The sequence below is a fragment of the Streptopelia decaocto genome, assembly GCF_964273445.1.
Source record: "Streptopelia decaocto genome assembly, chromosome: 20".
In the NCBI taxonomy this organism is placed as follows: domain Eukaryota; kingdom Metazoa; phylum Chordata; class Aves; order Columbiformes; family Columbidae; genus Streptopelia; species Streptopelia decaocto.
The window spans coordinates 264,587-274,093 of NC_138675.1; positions in this window are offsets into that span (position 1 = coordinate 264,587).

The window sequence follows — 9,507 nt, forward strand, 5'->3', positions numbered from 1 at the left end:
AGAAAGCAGTAGTGATTTGGGTATGACTCAAATGGTATGGAATAAGGGGTAGAATGTACTGGTTTTGTTAAAACCAGGACTGGTTCTCTTTTAGTGATTTTTCTTTCAGCTCAGTTCTTCTCAGTGTCTGTACTTTTCTGAGTTTTAGCTGCATATTTTTCCTCGGATGCTGCACTCGGTGCTGATAAGAGACCAACGGAATGCTGAAGAAGCTCATGTTTAGATTTATTACTATGGTAGCCAAGAAAGACTGGTAAGTTTTCCCACGTTCTGTTGTGAGAGGGGCGTGTTCGAGGAGGGGTGGATGGAACGGGTTACTAGAACTGACCAACGGAAGGATTCCACCCCATAATTGTCATACCCCCTATATAAGAGGGTGATCATGAGGGTCACTCTCTCTTTGCCCATGGCCGGCATCTGGAGAGAACCCTGTCTGTCTGTCTGTCTGTGATCCACAGCCCTCAGGCCCTGCATCCTGCAGCCAGGTTCCGGTTTGCTGTGCAGTCCCGCCCGTGACTTCCGGGGCCTGAGCTGCAGCTGCTGGAGCCGCCAGCCCCGCACCCCCAGCTCTGCTGCTGAGTGACGCCAACTGCACATCCAGCACTTGAGATCTGAGGCGTGGAATGATGTTACAACCCTTGAGGTTACAAGGAAAGTATGTATTCATTTACGACGTCGGACACATGGGGAATCATTTCACCAAATACGTGTGTGAAATTACAGTACCTGTGAGCTTGGTTCAATGCAGTGAAGTGTTACATATTCATGAAAGTTTTAGGAATGCCTATACATATTCATAACCTGTCCCCGAGAAGGCGGTTCTTATTACAATGAGTTCAGGAGACCTTTTCCATAGTCTCCACCTCCGGCTCCTCCTGGTTGCAGCTGCGCAGTGACCGTGAACCCGGGTCCTCTTCTCTGTGCACGGTCACCTTTGGTCCGGTGTGATGAGTTGGTTGGGTCTCCGACTGCTGAGTTGGTTAAAACTGGCGTATCTCCTGTCCTGTGCCCAGGTTTCTGTTATCCAGTTCACCCAAGGATGCACCAAGGATTATTATCTTTGCGAGCGTCAGTGAAGTCCGGTTTCTCGTACAATAAGTTACACAGAGCTAAGCAAGGCCAGGCAACAGTGATGTGGGTTAAAGGCTTAGTTCTTTAAGTGTAAGTGTTAATTGTTAATTCTTAAAGTGTTAATTAGTTAATTGCCAATTCCCTGTATCAGATCGGTTTTGTATATTTTGTATATATTCTCTATTTATTAGTAGCATTAATAAAACCCTTTAAAACTCTCCAACTTAAAGGCTAAGTCTCTCTTCCTTTCCCCTTATCTTTCCAATCATCCTTCCAATCTAAAGGAAGGGGTCGCGGGAAATGAGGGGATAACAGGGAGCGTCTGCCACGGTTTATTGCCGCCTTGCCTTAAACCTTGACAGATTTAATTGGTGGCCTGTACGGGGAAGCAAGACCATATGGGGAGAAATGAGACCGTACAGAGAGAGAGAGTGTACGGGGATGAGATAAGAGAAACCGTGACAGGTTTTATTGGTGCCGTTACTCGGATCTGCATGAGAAATCATGACAGATTTTATTGCGCCGGAGCAGGGACAGGGTTTTGACTGAGATGGGCTGTGAGCAGCAGCTGACAATTACTGTAAACAGCTTACCAGGTAGCGTAAGTGAGGGAGCAATGGGCTTTGATGTGCGTGGCCTGTGTTTGAATCCTCTGGTGGGAGGAAGCTTTGCGGAACCATAGATCTGTGTGCTTTATGGGTCATGAAGCAGACTGTGTTTTGAGTTTGTTTTTAATTTTAAAGGATGTTGTTGCAAATCTATTTGGATTTAATAATGCCTTGTTGGGGGTTAATTCTTCCTGTTTATGTTCCTGTGCAGAACATTACTTTTGGAAGTAGAGATGAACTTGTTCTAATAGCTGTGGCCCTGGGTTGTGTGTCACTGATTTATGTGATTTTAGTTAAGTCCATGATGTATCTCTACCCATTGTTACCATACTTTGGGAGTATGCATTTTTGAAATTTTCTGGTAGAAGCAGAAGAAATTAAAGAGACCTATGCCTTTTGTTTTCTCAGTTTCAGGAGTGAGATTTTAGGAAAGCTATTGAACTATTTTCTGCCTGTGCCATTAGAGCAAATTACAGATGCTTTGGGGAGTGTTGAATATCCCTGGACCTTTGAGTGAAGCTTGTTGGTGTTATTGGGTCTCTGGAATGTGTGTCAGTCTTTGCTGCTGATAAAACTGTTTAGGAGGACGGTAGCGATTCTAACTCCTGCAGCAGGAGTTGCCACTTTTAAAGCTACAACGTCCGTGACAGCTGCTGCACCCCCCTCGACAGACTCTGCAGCAGCTCCGGTTCCTGACTTGGATACAGCAGCCACTACAAGTGCAACGTCAGTTTCTGCATCCACTCAAACCCCCACAACATGTAACGTGGCCATTCAGACTTCCGCAGTATTAGTTGCCCCAACAACAAGGAAGCAAAAGAAAGCACAATTGGAATCCATTGTAAAGGAAGATGAGGAAGACGAAGCAGAGGGTCCTTCTACCACAGAGCAGGGAGAGGTTGTTTCTGGAATAGAGCAAGGTGATGAAGAAGAATCAGAGGAGGAAGAAGAGGGCCCTTCTACAGCTCCTCCCATAGCCCTTTCTAAACTCCTTCCACTGCGATCCCAGGCTACTACAGCAAAGCAACCAGCGCGTCGTTCTAAAACAAAGCGACCAGCAAAGGACAAGCTAACAGAATGCTCCTTATCTCTGAAGGAGCTGAGGACTCTGAAACAAGACTTTAGACTTTGTGAAGGTGAGCCAATGGTCACTTGGCTCATTTGGTGCTGGGACAATGAGGCTAATAGTTTGGACTTAGATGGCAGTGAAGCCAGTCAGTTGGGATCCCTGGCCAGAGATGATGGCATTGATAAGGCAATTGCAAAGAAGAAACTAAATCAAAGCCTCTGGAGAAGAATTTTGTCAGCAGTAAAAATCAGGTACCTTTTAAAAGATGATATCATATGCCGCCCAACCAAATGGACTACTATGCAGAGAGGTATTAGGTATCTGAGAGAACTGGCTGTGCGAGAGATAATTTACAGTGACCCACAGACAATTACAGGTCCTGATGAAGTGCCGTGTACCCAAGGTATAGTGCGGAAGTTTGTGCAGAGCACACCACCGTCTTATGCCCACACTTTAGGATTGCTCACCCTTTGAGAAGACGATCTGTCAACTGTGGGTGAAGTAGCAGACATGTTGCAGCAGTATGAAGACATTCTTTCTTCTCCCCTACAAGCCTGTGTCACAGCTGTGGACAAACTGTGTGACAAACTGTCCAAGAGGGAGGACAGATCCTACTCATCACATACACGGGCCCAAGCCACAGCTATTGGGAAGAGATGTCCTTCTGTAGCATCAGCCCAAGAGAAATGCGAGAAATGTCATGAGTTGAATTATGTTTTTTTTCTGCGTGACCAGAGAGAAGATACGAGTAATTGGCATGGCAAGCCCACTGCTGACCTAGAAGCAAGAGTACGTGAGTTGAAAAAGAAAGCTCCCAAGAGAAAAGCTGCTCCAGTTTCCAGTGGGAGGCTTTCCAGACAGAGTAGGAGGGATTCTCGTGTCTCCCTACCAGCAACTGTGCAAAGTACCAATGAGTGGGGCCCTGCCTCCAGCCAGGTGGAGGAGAGGGACAATGACAACACAGTTTATTGGACCGTGTGGATTCGGTGTCCTGTTATGTTAGAACCACATGAGTATAAAGCCCTGGTAGACACTGGTGCTCAGTGTACAATGATGCCATTGAATCATAAGGGGTCAGTATCTGTCAGTATTGAAGGAGTGACTGGGGGATCGAAGGAATTGACTGTATTAGAGGCTGAAGTGAGCCTAACAGGAAAGGAGTGGGAAAGGCACCCTCTTTTGACTGGTCCAGATGCTCCGTGCATCCTTGGTATAGACTACCTTAGGAGTGGGTATTTTAAAGAACCAAAAGGTTATCGATGGGCCTTTGGTATAGCAGCTGTAGAGACTGAGACCATTAAACAGCTGTCTAATTTGCCTGGTCTTTCTGATGACCCTTCTGTTGTAGGACTGCTTAAGGTCGAAGAGCAACAGGTGCCGATTGCTACCACGACAGTGCACAGACAACAATATCGCACCAACCGAGATTCCCTGATCCCCATTCATAAACTGATCAAACAACTAGAGAGTCAAGGAGTGATCAGTAAGACTCGCTCATTTTTCAATAGTCCTGGATGGCTTTTTCCAAAGCCTAATGGAGAATGGAGACTGACTGTAGGCTATCGTGGCTTAAATGAAGTTACGCCACCATTAAATGCTGCTGTGCCGGACATGTTAGAACTGCAATATGAACTGGAGTCAAAGACAGCCAAGTGGTATGCCACAGCTGACATTGCTAATGCATTTTTCTTTATTCCTTTAGCAGCAGAATGCAGGCCACAGTTTGCCTTTATTGGAGGGGTATCCAATACACCTGGAATCGACTGCGCCGGGGTGGAAACACAGCCCTACTATCTGCCATGGACTGATCCAGACTGCACTGGAACAAGGTAAAGCTCCAGAGCACCTGCAATTGTGGCAGGACAGTGCTGCTCGACTAGAGAACCTGACTGTAGAAGTACAGCATGTGGATGCCCATGTGCCTAAAAGTCGAGCCACTGAGGAACATCAAAACAACCAGCAAGCGGATCAAGCTGCTAAGATTAAAGTAGATGAGGTGGATTTGGACTGGCAACATAAAGGTGAATTTTTTCTAGTTCGGTGGGCCCATGATGCTTCAGAGCATCAAGGACGGGATGCAACATATAAATGGGCTTGGGACCAAGGGGTGGACTTAACCATGGACATTATTTCACATGTTATCTATGATTGTGAAACATGTGCTGCAATCAAACAGGCCAAAAGATTAAAGCCTGTGTGGTATGGGGGGCGGTGTTTGGAATATAAATATGGGGAGGCTTGGCAGATTGATTATATTATACTCCCTAGAACACGCCAAGGCAAGCGCTATGTGCTTACAATGGTGGAAGCAACCACGGGATGGCTAGAAACATAGCCTGTGTCTCATGCCACTGCCCGGAACACTATTCTGGGCCTTGAAAAGCAAGTCCTGTGGCGACATGGTAGTCCAGAAAGAACCGAGTCAGACAATGGGACTCATTTTAAAAATAGTCTCATAACCAACTGGGCCAAAGAACATGGTATTGAATGGATATATCATATCCCCTATCGTGCGCCAGCCTCTGGGAAGATTGAGCGATATAAGGGTTTGTTAAAAAGACACTTATGGTACACCGCTACTACCGCGCCCATGGTGGCTGCTCCGAAGATTTTTACCGCGAGCAGGTGCTGCAAACCCTCCGTTCCGACCGGGGTCCCCCGCCGGCTCTCCCCGGCCTGGGGGCGCCTTGAGGCGGCCGCGCCAGCTACGCGAGGCCGAGGCTTCAGGGGGGTGCGAAGGCCGCGGGCTGTGGGGATCGCTTAGCGCGGCGGAACGAGCTGCTTTCCAGCGGTTGATCCGCACGGGGGAGGCGGCAAAACTGATTCTGGCGTGGAGACCGTGGTGGTGGCGCCGAAATAAAGGTAAAAACGAGGATAAATATGAACATTGGGATCTCCATTGGGAGATGCTGGGACCGTCCTGGCTGTGGCGGAGCTGCTGGAGGGGCCTGGGGACAATAGCGATAATTACACACAAAAGAACACCGCTAATTACAACAATAATTACGTAATCATGGCTCTGGCACACCTGGAGCAGTTGTTGAGCCAGGGACGACTTAATTTGGATGCAACGAGCGGCAAATGTTTGTTAACGGGCAGAGGAAGTGCCGCTTCCTAATGAGCTGGAGCCAGGAGGCACCAATGGGGACCATGGTGGAGCTGGCGAGGGAGACGAGGGAGGTTGTTAATGAGCTAATTAGCGCTAATGAGGGGATGGGGCAGGGGGAGATCTTTAGTGCTAATGAAGGGAAGGGGAGGCGACTAATTGAGGAGCTTGATTGAGGTTAATGAGGTCATCAAGGAAACCATTTAATGAACATCCAGAGAAGCTGCTCATTAAGGAACCAGCTAATTAACATCCAGAGAAGCAGCTCGTTAAGGAACCTGCTAATGAACATCCAGAGGATCAGTATCCAGAGAAGCAGCTCATTAAGGAATCTGACTAACAAACATACAGAGAAAAGCTGCTTATTAAGGGCTGAGCTATGAGTGGGGGAGTCTGGTCATTAACGACTCCGCCGAACTGGGGGTGGCTTGTTAAGGGCCAACATTTAGTTAACGTAATAATGAATAAACATAATTGCTATAGAGCGGGAGCTGCTAATTGGTGGGGGGGCTAATTAACCCATTGACCCCCAGAGGGGACCCAGGCGTCTGGGGCATGGTCCAAGGACGCCACGCCCACTGCCCGCTGATGGGGTGAGTGGTTCTGTGTGTGTGGCTCTGCCTCCCTGCGGCTCCGCCCCCTCCTGCTGATTGGCTGAGCAGTTTTGCGTGTGGCTCTGCCTTCTCCCCGCGGCTCCGCCCCTTCCTGCTGATTGTCTGAGCGGTTCTGTGTGTGGGTCTGCCCCTCCCGCTGATTGGCTGAGAGCTTCCATGTGTGGCTCTGCCTCCCCGCGGCTCCGCCCCCTTCCGAGCGGCTCCGCCCCCTCGCATTAATTGGCTGAGCTGTTCTGCATGAGGCTCCGCCCCCTCCCGGCTCTTAAAGCGACAGTGACCCCGAGATTGGGGGAGGCACCAATAATTTATTTGATTATTTGGGGGGTCCCAGTGACATTGGGGGGGGACATGGGGGTTGTCCAGGAGTACGGGGGGATCCCAGGAGTTTGGGAAGGACCCAGGAGTTCAGGAGGGACCCAGGAGTTTGGGGGGACCCAGGCGTTCAGGAGGGACCCAGGAGTTCAGGAAAGGAACCCAGGAGTTCAAGAAAAAGGGGACCCAGGAGTTTGGGAAAGGGACCTAGGAGTTTGGGAGGGACCCAGGAGTTCAGGAAGGGAACCCAGGAGTTCAAGAAAAAGGGGACCCCGGAGTTTGGGATAGGGACCTCGGAGTTTGGGAGGGACCCAGGAGTTCGGGGGTTATGGGGCACATTCTAACAATATGAGGTGTGTTTAAATACAGTAAGGTATTACATATTCATAATAACCCCAGGAACGCCTGGGGCTCCTTCAGCTTCATCACAGTGAACTCTTTCCCTTTGGCTCATCATGTTGAATTGACTGGAACCCAAGCTGCCAAGTTGATTGAAACCAGACTGGCTCCCCCCTTTTGCTGTAAATCTTCGTTATCTCGTCTTCTCAAATTTACAGTTGGTGCCTCAAGTTTACATCTAGGTGCTGTAAAACTTCTTATCTTGGCATTCGATGAGGTTCTGTTTTTACTTAACATAATTGGTTACATAAAGCTCTAAACTAGGCACCCTTAAAGTGTTAGTTAGTTCCCTCCATCACAAAGCCTGTGTGGTATGGAGGGCGATGACTAAAGTGTAAATACGGAGAGGCCTGGCAAATTGACTATATCACACTGACACAAACCCACCACGGCAAGAGCTCTGTGGAAGCCACCACCAGATGACTGGAAACATGCACTGTGCCCCACGGCACTGCCCGCAACCCTGTCCTGGGCCTTGAAAAGCAAGTCCTGTGGCGACATGGGACACCATGGGGAGTAATTTAGGGTTCTGCTCACTGCAGAACAGCGTTTAGATTTCTTAAAGACAAGTGCAACTTCAAGAATTCAGTGGCAGGTTCACTCTGTTATTTACTGCATGGGGGAAATATGGTGAGCCGAATGCTGCTGGCCTTCTCTCCCGGTGCCTGTACCAGTTCACGAAGCAAACTCCCTGATAACCGTTCGCTCTGGAGTCTGTGTCCTGGAGCTCCGAGGACAAACTCTCAGGTGAGGTCATATCCGTCACAGTTCACACTGTCGGGATTCTTCTCTCCCTGATAACTGTTCACTCCAGAGTCTGTATTTTCAAGCTTTGAAGACAAACTTTCAGGGGAGGCCTGTATCCATTTGCAAAAGCAAACTTTCAGGCATTCCCTTTCTGATAACCATTTGCTGTAGAGTCCGTGTTTAAAGCTCCAGTGGCAAACTTCTCTGATTCCACGTGGGCTTTGTTGTGTTCAGCTGTAGACATCGGTTATTGTCCATAACCTTGCAGGTGCTGTTTTTCTTGAACACAAATTCCTTTCTTCTCAGCGACGTGCAATATAGGACTTATCTTCTAAGTGTTCACTGTAGTTTGTAGTTGCTTTTGGTAGATATGAGCAGCACTTTACAGCTTAATTTTAGCAAATACAGTTTCCCAAGTAACATGAAGCAAAGAGTATATTAAAAATCATACAACCTTATGTCCGTAAAGATTTGATTATATTTAGTGTGCCTCTACTTAAGATAAATGATTACTATTAAACTTAAATTGGTCTCATCCACTGACCTGTGAGTAGTAAAACCATTGCCATACAGCTCACTTATTTAGCAGGGAGAGCTCACAGTGGGCTCATCCAGGCTGTCGTATTTATAGAATGAAGTGATTGACTTGTAGTCAAATTGCACACAGTAGGAAAAGTGTGTCTGAGACTTGTGCACTCACAAGTTACCGGCATTCAGTTGCTCTTCTGCTTCGCTGTGGGTCTCCTGGCAGGAGTTCTTGGCCTGGTTACGGCTCAGGCCCTTCCCTCCTCTGGAGCCTGGACCCAACTGCTGCGGGTTTGGCTGGGGGCGACTGGGGGATCGAGTGCATCTGCCACCCCTGGCAGCCCAGAGAGAACTGAGCCAGACAACGGGACTCCTTTCCGCAACATCCTCATAGATGGATGCTCCTGGAGCAAGGAGCGAGGCATTGAGTAGGTCTGTGACGTCCCCACCATGCACCAGCTGCTGGGAAAATGGAGCGGTGCAGCAGACTGTCATAGACTGTGCTCAGAACAATGGGTGCTGGAACTTTTAGAAAAGGATTGAAATTTGAAACAGACAGGTGCCCAGGGCTGAGCTGGCCTGTGCCTCCCAAGGGCACACCCTGGCCTCCCTCCCCAGGCGCAGGGTCACAGTGGGGCCCTTTGTGACCTCACTTGGTGACACCCACTGCCCTGCACGTGCTCAGCGCAGCTGCGGGCCCAGCCCACACTGTCCGACAGGACGGTGACGAGACAGGGTGTGAGCACGGAGCTGGCGAGAGCCCCCGAGCGTAGCCCACGTCTTTCAGAGAATCGGAGAATCTTTTTGGTTGGAAGAGACACTTAAGATCATCGAGTCCAACCACAACCTAACTCTAGCTGCCCCCGGCAGACTGTCTGCTGCCCCTGGCAGACTTGGAGCAAGGAGCTCCTGAGCGCAGCTCACGTCTTTCCCCAACGAGGAGCACACGAGCGCAGCCCAAACCTTTCATCGCTGCCTCTGGCAGAGCTGCAGCACCAAGGCGTTTTGCCGAAGCATCCGCCTTCCCTATCCTCAGACGTAGCCTTTGTCTGCAAA